Source organism: Serinus canaria, chromosome 1 (assembly GCF_022539315.1).
Source record: "Serinus canaria isolate serCan28SL12 chromosome 1, serCan2020, whole genome shotgun sequence".
Classification (NCBI taxonomy): Eukaryota; Metazoa; Chordata; class Aves; order Passeriformes; family Fringillidae; genus Serinus; species Serinus canaria.
In genome coordinates, this window is record NC_066313.1 from 111637733 (window position 1) to 111650116 (window position 12384).

At 42.0% G+C, this 12384-nt stretch overlaps 1 protein-coding gene across 2 annotated transcripts in view; it reads left to right on the plus strand.

The window, feature by feature from the left end:
- Positions 1–12384, plus strand: part of ERG (ETS transcription factor ERG) — a 144858-nt gene that overhangs the window by 69658 nt on the left and 62816 nt on the right. The gene's annotated exons all lie outside the window — the stretch shown is intronic.

Here is a 12384-nt window from a genome sequence, read left to right on the forward strand (position 1 = left end):
ATCTCCTTCCTGAATAAGGATGTTCTCCTGAGTCAGCCCCTGCGTGCAGTGCCTCAGCCTGGGCCCTGGCTGTCCCCCGAGTGTGTCAGACACGCCGGATGCTCTCAGAAGTGGTTAATCTGATGAAAGAATTCATCTCCGAGTCATAAAGAAACCACAAGTTTCCTTCACTTTCAGTCTGCTGCTTTGATATCCTTGGTCAGCAGTTCTCCTCAAAATCCATCCCCCAGTGAAGTCCCATCCCTAATGATCTGGTTTATGCATCCTGATTTACCCACAGCATGAAGATGTTTGTCACCCTGCTGTATCCTCTGCATTCTCTTCCTTGGATATTCTGAATATTTGGGGAAGGAGGCTCTTCCCATGTCTTGCCCAGAGAATCTCCATGTGATTGAGCCTGAAATAACACAGTGATTAGAGCATGAATTTATGTGTATCATTTCCAAAAGGTGCTTTAATGCATGAGGTTAATTTTAATCTGAAGGAGTTTCAATTGAAAAATGGTTGAGCAACTTTAAATAAATAAATAAATAAACAGAATTTTTAAAAGTTTAGGGAAAAAAGGCATCCCACTCAATAAGAAAATCAACCTGAGGGAGAGAATCCCTCCAAATGAACTTTCACCTGCAGCAGCTGAACATTTTGTCAAGAGCTGAACACACGAAAATCACCTTTGTAATTGAAGAGTCAATTGTTTTGAGTTCTTTTGTGCAGCATTTATATTAATAAATCAACACATAAGATTTTGGATATTCATGGTGCACAAAGTTCTGTGGTGATCCAATTTAAAAATGGTTGAGTGACTTAAATAAATAAATAAAATTTTTAAGTGTAGGAAAAAATGCTTCCCACTCAATGAGAAAATTACCCTGAAGGAGAAAATCCCTCCAAATGAAAATTCACCTGTAGAACCTGAACACTTTATTAAGAGCTGAACACACGAAAATCATCTTTGTAATTGAAGAGTCAATTGTTTTGAGTTCTTTTGGACAGTATTTAGATTAATAACATAAATCACCACATATGATTTTGGATATTCATTCTGCACAAAGTTCTGTGGTATTCCAATTTAAAAATGGTTGAATCACTTAAAAAAAAATAAATAAATGAATTAATAAATAAAAAATTTTTAAAAAGTGTAGGGAAAAAGGCAACCTGACCAATAAGAATATCAACCTGAGGGAAAAAAATCCTTCCAAATGAGCCTCCACCTGTAGCAGCTAAACATTTTTTTAAGAGCTGAACACACGAAAATCACCTTTGTAATTGAAGAGTCAATTGTTTTGAGTTCTTTTGGACAGTATTTAGATTAATAACATAAATCACCACATAAGATTTTGGATATTCATGGTCCACAAAGTTCTGTGGTTTGGTATAGGAAGCTTGAAAAAAGCAATGTTTTCCAACCTTCCTTGAACTAACTCATATCATCTTATTTGTTTTCCCCTGCAATTCTTTTTTTTTAAAGGACAGTTTCTGGAATGGCAGCTGAGTAACATCAGCCTTGCTGTAACTTCTTTGCATTTTTTTTTTTTATTCCTATTAGAAGCTCAAGCCAGAAAAAATACCCCAGTTTTTGGCAGTTGATTAGAACCACTGACTCTGATTTTTGACTCTGCAGTTATATGGTTCTGTGTCAAATAAGGCATTCCAAATTCTTTCCTGGTGGAGAGAGCTGTGGGGCTGGCAGTGTCTCCATGGGCTTGCTTGGATCCTGCCTGTGATGTTGGCAGATGCTTTGGTTCTGCACATGCTTGGCTTGAACAAAGCCTGCACAAGCCCAGCTTGCAGAGAAATGCACTCCTTCATCACTTTATCCCCGTGTGCTGTTGGTATTCCAGGGGCAAACAAAGCTTCCCTGACCCCCAGACCTGGGACTGCTGATGTGCAGGACCCGGGGGAAGTTTGGGATTGAGGGTTCTGATTCAGGAAAGTGTCTGAGAAAGTGCCAAATTGTCCTTCTGGTGTTTGCAATTCCTTCTGTCCCAACTCTCACAGGAGGATTGAGGAGCAAGTGGGAGGTTGAGCTCTGGAGGGAGGTACTGAGTGGGGCCTGACACTGCTGTGTTGGGAATTCAGGGATGCAGATGATCCCAGGGCTGACCCTGAGCATGTCCTGGGCTACTGTGGGCAAAGGACTGGGGGTTATCTCCTTGAAAACTTTGAGAATCATCCTCCTTCCTTCCCTGGCTTTCACAAGTGAAAACCGAGTGTGGAAACCACTTAAAAATACCAGCTCAAGGGAATGCTTGGTGTTTTCAAAGCCTGTGTTATTTTTGTCAGACCCAGCAAGTCTGTCCTGAGCTAACAAATGTCTTCAGCTGTCCCCAAAACCTCATTCTTTGGCAAATCACTGCATTGCCCATAAATAAATATGGTTTCACTGAGCTGTGATGGATGAGATGCAGAGTGGTGAGAGGTCCTGGAAAGTCTGGAAGCTTGGAGGGGAAGGAGCTCTGTGTTTGAGTGTTCAGGTGTTAAACCACCTGCCCCCCCCCCCAAAATACCTGTGTTTATTTGGCAAAATAGACTGATCTGCTGAGGATCTCCTGAGGCTGCCCTGGCTCTGTCAGCAGTGTCAGCAGCTCAGGGTGGAAGGATATTCCACATCAGGAAGAAAAGTCCAGGTTTTCTGAAATTTTTCTGCATTTTTTTCCCCTGCTGTTCCAATCAGCTGAAGCTCTTATGCCAGTGATAAATCCCACAGGTGTCTGACTCACACTGGACGTACAAACCAGTGGCTACAATCATTTGTGCATGTGGGTGTGAAGGAACCTAACCAGGCTTAATAACAGCTACAATGAAACATCTCATAAAAAGGGAAAATTTAAAAAAAATAACTCCCCAAACCTGTGAAACCACATCCATAAATTTGTTCCTTACATTTTATGTAGTCTTCACTGAACTCAGTGAGAACGCAGCGTTGTGTAAAGATAAGCCAGCTGTGAGGCTTTGCAGGACTGGAGTTCATGTCTGTGGTGTTATTTTCAAGCCCAAAATGAGATCATTCAGAAGAAATCCAGCAGTTCCAGTCACCAAGTGACACATCACAGGTACCAGCAGTGTCCTTTGTTGAACCTAGGAACTGAAAAGCTATGAAATATTAGCACTCAACTGAAACATAAATCTTAGTTACTTTAAAGTCTAAGGAAAATTTTTCTACTTTTTCTTTCCTGTTCTCTTTTCCCTTTTTTTCAAATGCCAGTTTATAAAAATAAAATGATGATGGCATGAATAACATTTTTTTGGCCCTCCTACCATAACCTATTTGCCACTTACAAACCAAAATGGGTTGGATTGGAAGGGACCTTAAAGCCCATCCAGTGTGATCAGTATTTTTAATTTAATTTTGTAATTGCTATAAAACCATGTAGCCATGGCAGGGACACCTCCCACTGCTCCAAGCCCAGTGTCCAACCTGGCCTTGGGCACTGCCTGGGATCCAGGGACAGCCCCAGCTGCTTTGGGAAACCTCTGCCAGTTCTTCACCAACCTCACAGCCAAGAATTCCTTCCCAATATCCCATCTATCCCCACCATTCCCTGGGTGCTGTCCCTGCATCCCCTGGGAATTGTCTCTCTCCAGCTTTCCTGGGGCTCCTTCAGGCCCTGCAAGGCCACCCTGAGCTCAGCCCAAAGCTTCTCCTCTCCAGTCTGAGCAATCCAAATTCTCCCAGCTTTTCTTCATGTCTTGGTTGTTAAAATGGAATTGTGTGAGATTCTGGTTACAATTTGATGGGGGGAAAGAGGATCACCCCTCCATCAGGATCCTCAAATCTTGCTGGAGGGACAGTCTGGGACAGACCTTTCTCAAGGACATCCTGTCCAGATTTCCACTGCTCCTCTTGGGGAATTGCAGTAGGAATTTAGATCCAAATGGTTTAACCAGTCTCTTCTGTAGAGCAGTCACCATCCTGCAGTGTGAGAAGTTCTGGGCATTCAGAAGTGATTCAAAGTCAGATCCAAACAGGATCATTTGAAAATCCACCTTTCAGTTGGAACTAGAGATGCAGGCACAGCCTGCAGGTGACTGCCATGGAGAGTTTGGCATTTCCCAGGGCCAGGCCCAAAACACAAATCCTGTCAGTGTAAGTGCCCCATTCCATGGAAAAATGCTGCATGCAGAATTTAATTCCTTTTCCACTGGATCCCAGCTAATTGTGAGTGGTTGTTGGGAAAGTCACGGGCTACCAAGGTAATTCAGCACACATGTTGTAGCTTTTCACACATGTCTGGCAAGCCTCTCACAGTAGGAGAAGGCTCTAGGGATTCTTTGCCCAGCCCTAAATCTTGCATTAAATCCTATTAATTATTGGTTCCCTCCCTGTTTGCACTTCTGCTCATTTTTTGTAATTGGGCAGCATTTTTTTGTGCCTTGTAACACAATTAACTTGGAGCCCTCTGAAACTCAGAATTCCCAGTTTGCAGAAAACTGTCATATTGTGTCACTTGGTTCAATTCCCAGTGGGTTAAAACTTTACTCCCATTGGAGCAAAAGAAGGTTTGCCATTCATGTTGGTGGAAGCAGGGCATTGTCTTTATTTTCATTTATATGTATCTATTTCTTGATACTATATTCATATTCTATTTTTATTTCCTAAAACACTGTATGACTTACAAAGGGTAAAAAGGTTGTGATGATCATGACAAAACCCAGGTCTGTAAAAGCTCTGAGTTAGATTTAATTTGGCAATTAACTATATTCAGTGTTCTTTTTCTAAATGCCCACAATTTTTATCCATTAAAGTAAATGAATAGTCCCCAGGAGAAAATATTTTGGTTTATTGTTGCCAAGTCCTTTGATTTCACTGTAGTACTTTAAAGATAATAATCTCATTTTCTTATATGCTGTTGGAAATGTCTTTCTCTAGATGTACTGAGGTTTGAGAATACAGAAATCAGATCAGGTAGGACTTAAAGTGGAATTTCTTGTGTGTTTGGAATAGTTGGTATTTGACACCAGGCCTTACAGATCCAATGTGATCAGTATTTTTAATTTAATTTTGTAACTGCTATAAAACCATGTAGCTAAGCAGTGTTAGTTAAAAGAGAATTTTTAACTTCTTTTTACCTCACAAGGCATATGGTATTAGTGGATCTTAGCAAGAGACAGAAATATCAGATAGTTACAGAAATGTGTGAATTTCATCCTTTTTGGATCACACAGCCTGGTCTTGGGAATATTCCTAGGAGAGGTAACAACACACTTCCCAAATGCTTAATTTCTAATGAGTTTATTGAATCTTATGGCAAAACAGAGAATTTCCTTTTCTTAGAGGGCAGCTGTCTAAGTGGAAAAAGGTTGATTGACACTGAAGAAAAAGACTGATGGGAAATCCCTTTTTTCCTGTTTTTCAAAAATTTAAATTACACCTGAATTCATCCTTAGTATTTCACAGTCCTGAGGGTTCCTGCTTGTGCCCGCTGGAGTGGGGGTGGGCTTATCCCTGAGTGTGGGCATGGACCTCAAGGTGCTCCAAGAGTGGCAGATTTGAGTTTTTAAGAATGATCTGGATTAGCCCTGGTCTGTCGGGGTCACTGAGTTTCAAACACAGATATTCCACATCTGTTTCTTGTTCACAGCCACTAACAAAGAAGTACAATATCAAGAGAGTCCCAAACAGCAGAGTGTGAGAGACACTTTAATAGGTTCCATTCTTGATGAAAATCTTGGAGCAGCCTCCCTAATACGGGGTAGAAATCCAATATTCCAGACATATTTGCTGTGTGAAGTGGCCATCAATCCAGGGATGGGAGGACTTTGAAGGACACTGACAAATAACCACTTCAAACCATTGTGTAGTTCAGTTAAAATTACCTAAAGCATTTGGAAGAAAGTGAGGAAAAATGTTGGCCTTTGACCTAGAGGTTGCTTCTTTTTTTCCATGAAGAGAAGTTGCTTTTTTAAAAGGTATTTTGGTTTGGTGTTTTCTCTGGTTTTGGGTTTTTGTTTTTTTTTTTTTGTGTGTCCTGCGTTATCATTGTCACTTAACCAGCTTTAAATTAGCATCAAACATAAAGGTTTTCAAATATATTTCATATTTCATAAAGGTTTTCATCAAATAGAAAGGTTTTCATATCAGTGGCAACTTTGAGCTGGAAATTTCAGTTCACTTTAATTTATCAATTAATTAATCAATCCACACAGCACTCCTTTGGCATTTGGTGCTACAACCTGATATTTGAGAGATGGAAAATTAAGGAAAAAAAGAAGGAGAGTTCAGGTCAGGTTCATCTCATAAAGGCAGAGTTATCCAAAAGCTGGGAACAGCAGATGCTCCCTTTGCAGGGAAGAGAAGAGAAATGAAATACATTAAAGGTGCAATTCATCTCATCTTTTTCAAGTAGCTGTTGTAGGTGAGCTTGAACAAAATTATGAAGGTGGTTGTGTTGGGAGTTGCAGAAATCTTGGAGAACTAAGGTAGTTCTGACACCTGCACTTAAAATCCTTCAAGTCTGATAAAGTGAATCCCACTTCAGCAGAGAGGAATTCAATTCTCTATCTGCAGTGAGTGTCAGCACTTCCCTGCTATGAAGGACATGAATTGATTGTTGAAAATAATTCCAGTGTCATCTAAACAGACCTTCTGTTTATTTTTTATTATTTATTGGAAATTTATTTATCATTTATTATTAATATTATTTTTATTATGAAAAATATTTTTATTAATTATTTATTCTTTCCCAGCTCTGTGGTGTTTGTTTCATGTAGCCACTAAAGCTGGTCTCCAGAAAAGGTGGGCAAAAGGTGCTGTAGCCAGCAAAAATATTTTGTAAAATCTGAGGCAGCTTGGGTCCCAGATAGAGTTGGTAAATGAAGTACTTTGATTTTCACTCTGAAAACTTCCAGGGTTTCTTTTCTGTAAAGTTTTTTTCCATGGGAAAACAACCCGTTCTTGACTGCTGTTATTTCATGAAGTAATGTTAAATAAAAAAGGTGTCCCCAAATCAGGTTCTGGCTCATGTTTTCAGTTCTGCCAGAGAGTGAATTCATTGTGAGAGGAAGGAAGGTGGGGATGGGGGAAAAGTCACAAAGGGGTTGATGGTCCACAACCCCTGGTTTGGAGCAGCTGAAGGGAAGCAAAAGTGGGAAGGACGAAGGACGACCAGCCCTGAGTGCAGGGTGCAGAGTGATGGAGGGTGCCAGGGCAGCAGGAAAAATCCTTTTTTAAATTATTCTCTTTACTGAAAGGCATCAGTGCTGACTTGGGAAAGAGCAGTTCGTTGCCTGGAGTGGAGGAAGTTCCTTTCCAGGGGCAGGGAGCACCATCTAGTGACCACAGGGCTGCCCACAGGGCAGGGAACAGGGAAAGGCATGGGGACATTCCCTGCTCCTCCTCTGTGCTGGCAGGGAGGGAATTGAGAGGCACAAAAGCTTGGAAGCAGTGCTGGAGGAGAGGATGCTTTTTGTGGGATGCAAGCTGTGTCACCCCTGTGATCAGGTAGTGATAATTATTTTAATTACGTGCCTTTATGGGCTCCTGGTGTCCATGTGGTGTTTGGATTTTGGGGAATGCCAGTGCCTGGCTCCTGGAGCTGACCTCCACATTTCCAGCCATGGGTCAGTGGGTGTGAGCCCATCCCAGAGCTGTGTCACAAACATATTTTCTGAAAAATACTTTTGCTAGGATTTCTCTCCTGAGAAGCTGAGAGGCCTCAGAAATGAAATGCAAACAATGATTATCCGCTGCTGTGGGATGCACCAGGTGCATCTGTGATTAGTTTCATGTGGTTGTTTTTAATTAATGGCCAATCCCAGTCCAGCTGTCTCAGACTCTCTGGTTAGTCACAAGATTTTATTATCATTCTTCTCCTTTCCTATCAAGCTTTCTGATGAAATCCTTTCTTTTATTCTTTTAGTATAGTGTTAGTATATAATTTTCTTTTAATATATTATATATCATAAAATAATAAATCAGCCTTCTGAAACATGGAGCCAAGGCTCTCATCTCTTCCCTCATCCTGGGACCCCTGTGAACCCCTCCACAGAGCTGGATCCCATCTTTCCCAGGATGGAGTTTGTCCTGGTCCCTCAGACCTGATGCTGCATCAAAGCCACTCAGGCATGGAAGGAAGAGATCCCTGCAGCAGCCCCAAGGGCACAGCATTCCCAGGGCCAGGGGACCAACCAGGGGTCTGGGGAGCAGAGCCCATCACCCCATAGCTGCTGGTCCTGCAGCCCCATACTGGAATTCCTTTCTCTCCTGGGCACTTGTTTGTTTCACTGTTAAAACCCTGGTTGTGAGACCTTTCCTTGTGCCGAGGGGAGATTTTACCCCTCTGTGAGCAGATTCACTGATATTTTCATCAGAGCTCATGGAAAACTGGGAATTAAAGGGAGACAATCCAGCTGAAGGGCTTGGTAAGAGTGTACTTGACCCTCATACACCAAACTGGGCATGGCCAAACTGATGTTGGGAGCTGCATTTTGGCAAAATGCTGAATTCTTTTGAGAGGATTGAGACCTTTACAAATGTGTCTTCATGTGCCATGAAGCAGCAGTAATTTTCTTGGACTTCTTAAAACCTGCTTCCAAAAACTGCAGTGCAGATTCTTTTATTGTGCTCCAGTTGTTTTATTTGTAGCCTGGTTGTGCCTAGAGGAGAGTGTCCTTTTTACCTGGAAGGTTGGTGAGAAGAGCAGAACTCATTTCTTTTCTCTGCTGTCTTTTCTTTTAATACCCACATCTGCAGACGCTGTATGTACCCATACCAAGCACAACAGAAGGGAGAATGGATCTCCAGTTTTCCAATGATAGACCCAGAGATTTTTGTACAGTTCAAGGGATGAAGGCCACCTTATTACCATAGCAGAGTGTGTCTCTAATCTCTTGGTCAGCCCAGGGCAGAGTTCTTGCTTTACCTCCCACACAGCAAGAAGGATTGCAGTTCTATTTACACAGGGAATACTGCAATGTATTTCCTTCATATTTCATAGAATCCTGGAATGGCTTGGATTGGAAGGGATCTTAAAGATCTTCTAATTCCAACCCCCTGCTGTGGGCAGGGACACCTCCCACTGTGCCAGGCTGCTCCCAGCCCCAGTGTCCAACCTGGCCTTGGGCATTGCCAGGGATCCAACTGCTCTGGGAATTCCATCCCAGCTCTGGCCCACCCTGCCAGGGAACAATTCCTAATCCCCAATATCTAATTCCTAATACCTCAATTCCTAATTCCCAATATCCCATCTAAACCTGCCCTCAGTTTGAAGCCATTCCCCCTTGTCCTGTCACTCCATGCCCGTGTGACAAGTCACTCTCAGCTGAACCCATGTAAAATGCATTTTAGGTGTTCAGGTGACTACACACATTCTGAGCACATCCTGGTACATCCTAGAAAGGATGCAACATGCAAAACAACTTTTCTATTTGGAATTTCATCTTCTTCATGTAGGACTCAGTCTGATAAATTTTTTTTGCTTGATCAAACCAAATCTTCGGGTCTGTCCAGCACCCTGTTGGTTTAAGCAGGCTTAGATCAGCATAGGTTGGATCCTTTATCTCCAGTTTGGAAAGATCTTCTCTAAAGAGGGAACTCTTGAGTCCTAAAGGTAGAAAGCACTCCAAGTACATTTTAAGGGTGTTCAGGAAAGAGTTTAAGCACAGCTGTAAGTCTAAAGCATGTGCAAGAGCCCTGCTTTGATCAAGACACTTCAGCACATGTTCAGTGTTAACACATGCTGGGGAGTTTTGCTGCTCCATAGTTCCCAGATGAAGGCTGAAGGTAGGAGAATATTCCAGCTGAAAGGAGCCAGGACAAATTAGGCTGACAAGCTTCAGAGAGAAATTAGAGGGGAGCATTAGGTGACTTGTGTGGATTGTTTTTCCTGTTTTTATTCTCTTTGTTGACCAAGTTTTTCAAACTCACAGATTGTTATTTCAGACAATAACACAGAGTTGCCTAACATAACAAAAGCATTTTTTTTCTTTCTATTTAACCTTAAAAAAAAATCAGAAAAGAGCAAAATTACAGAAGTGTTTGTACTCTTTTGCAACTGGATGATGGTGATTTGATAACCCAATATTTTCCTTGCCTCACAGTACCAAAGCTCTGCTTGCAATTGGATCGGCCTCAGCGTAAGCACTCAGAAATCTGCCTGTGGGTATTAGTTTGAAAGTCAAATAAACTGCACTGGATTCTTTGGCACAGGATGTGTGCCAGCTTCAAATGGCAAAATCCTTACTGGGCTGTGGGCTCTGTAAAACTTATATAATAATAATAGAGCTCAGCAGTGCTCCTTATGCTTCCAAAATCCTTGTGTAAACCTAGAGGAGGTTTGTGTATATGGAGGTGGGATGGAGAAGAATCATTACTAAAAACTGCTTGTGAATGAATTTGTTAGATCCTCTCCACTGGGGAGCTGGAACTGATCCTTGTAACCTCTTGATATATTGGAGGAAAAACCAAAATATCAGGGGCTTAACTGGAGTGGAAGTCACCCAACTGAAACATTATACAATGCTTTGAAATTTCAAGAGAAAGGTTCTAATCTTTTGGCTGTCTTGCTCATTGTTTGGAGATGAAAAGGGAGGAAATCAACATCCCCATGAAATACAATTACTATAAATTGCTTTCTTTTCATACAGTTCATAATGGAAATAGGAAAGTTAGCTACTCTGCAGGAGCACTGTAATTTGGTGGATGTAGACTGCAAGAGCACATTCAGCAGTGCAACACTGCATTTCTACATGAACCAACCAATGAGACTATTCAACATTGTATAGCTGTGCTGATTCCAGATTGCTCTGAAGCCCCAAAAAATAATCTTTACAGTGGAAGAATCCAGAGCTCCTTAAAGTGAACTCTAAAACCGAGCTGATCTTGTGCAGGGAGTTGATCCTGAGTCCCAAAGATGGGATTTGATCATCTTGGAGCTCTTTCCTACCCCTGTTTGTCACTGCTGCATCCAGGGATTCCCAGCTCTGAGGCCCCCATGGGAGAGCTGGAAATGAGAATTCTCTGGATCTGGCAGGGCCATTCCCATGAGCAGGGGAGGGTGGATGAGCCTTTGCTCTGTCCTGCTTTGGGGGAGATGGAGCAGCACCTGCAGGACAAACCAGTGAGGGACTCTGTGAGCACCTCTGCAAAAATGCATTTCACCTTTCTTGGGTTGGGATAGGAGGGGAGAAGTGAACTGGGACTTTCTTTTGTCTTTGTGTGTGGAAAAACTGTGTGTTGAATGCCAGCAGTCATCACCAGCTACAGAACAAACCTCCCATTTCCTTTTTTTTTTCTCCTAAGGTTGGGAGAAGGCGGCATTGGGAGAGGGTGAGGTCATCTGCTTCCACTAAATAATGCTGCAATGAGCCATTCACTATTTCTTGTTCTTTTTATTGTACCACAGTCCCTGGTCAGAGGGCAGGACCTTACTAGAGCTGGAATTGTCTTCCAGGCAACCTGTGCATGGTTGGGTGTTGTCATAGGGAGCAATGAGAATTTATAAACCTGTTAGAGCAGGACCAGCTTTTTATTTTTTTTTTTTTTTTAATAAATTAATTCTGACTTGTTCTAATTTTTCCTTCCATTTTTATGGGTTGTATTTTCAAGCTTTTCTCTTCAGGCTGAAAGCTCAGAATCTCTTGACACCAGGAATTGTATCTTTTATGAAAATACAGAAAACTGTGAGGGTCCTAAGTGTGAAAGGGTTGTGCCAGCACTGGATCCTGACTGGAATACCCTGGCTGGTACTGTGGAAGCACTTTGCCTTTCTTGCATATTTTTTTTTTTAAAGTTCAGGTCTTTTATACAAAGGCCTGGGACAGGGACAGTGTTTTGTTTGCACAGCTGGGAATTCTGGGGTGCCCCATGACTGCCAAGTGCTCTGAAAGGACAAATAAAAATATAACACTGAATAAAAAATGGCCATCATGCTCTAAGCAGGAACGGACCTGCCAGTGAAACCATCTCATTTCCATTCATGAATAGAGCTGTGAATTAAGGGAAGAACATGGAAGATTTAAGACTGTTTATGGCATTCAGACATCTGCTTTTGAAGTTTTATGTCATTTTGTGACTTCCTCTCCTCAGTAAGAAAGAGACATCCAAAAGAAATTATTGTCCCCAACCTATCTGCTTGTTCTCTAAGGAAAAAAATGTGCTCAATCAGATAGGCTGGAAAGTGTCAATAGCTCAGGAATGCAGGAATGAGGTTAATGGACAAATATAGACGTGGTGTAAGCAGGGCCAGAGCTCATTAACATATTTGGAGTTACACCCATTTATACCCAGCCTGGCTTTGGCCCTGGATCAGCAATTCCCCAGTGACCAGCCTGCATCAAACCACTGCTGAATTTGGCCCATTTCATCTGACATCTGCATCCTGCCTCGAAGTGGCCTGTCACACTTACTGCACATCACATCACACCTGCCCAGGCAGCCATGGGCAA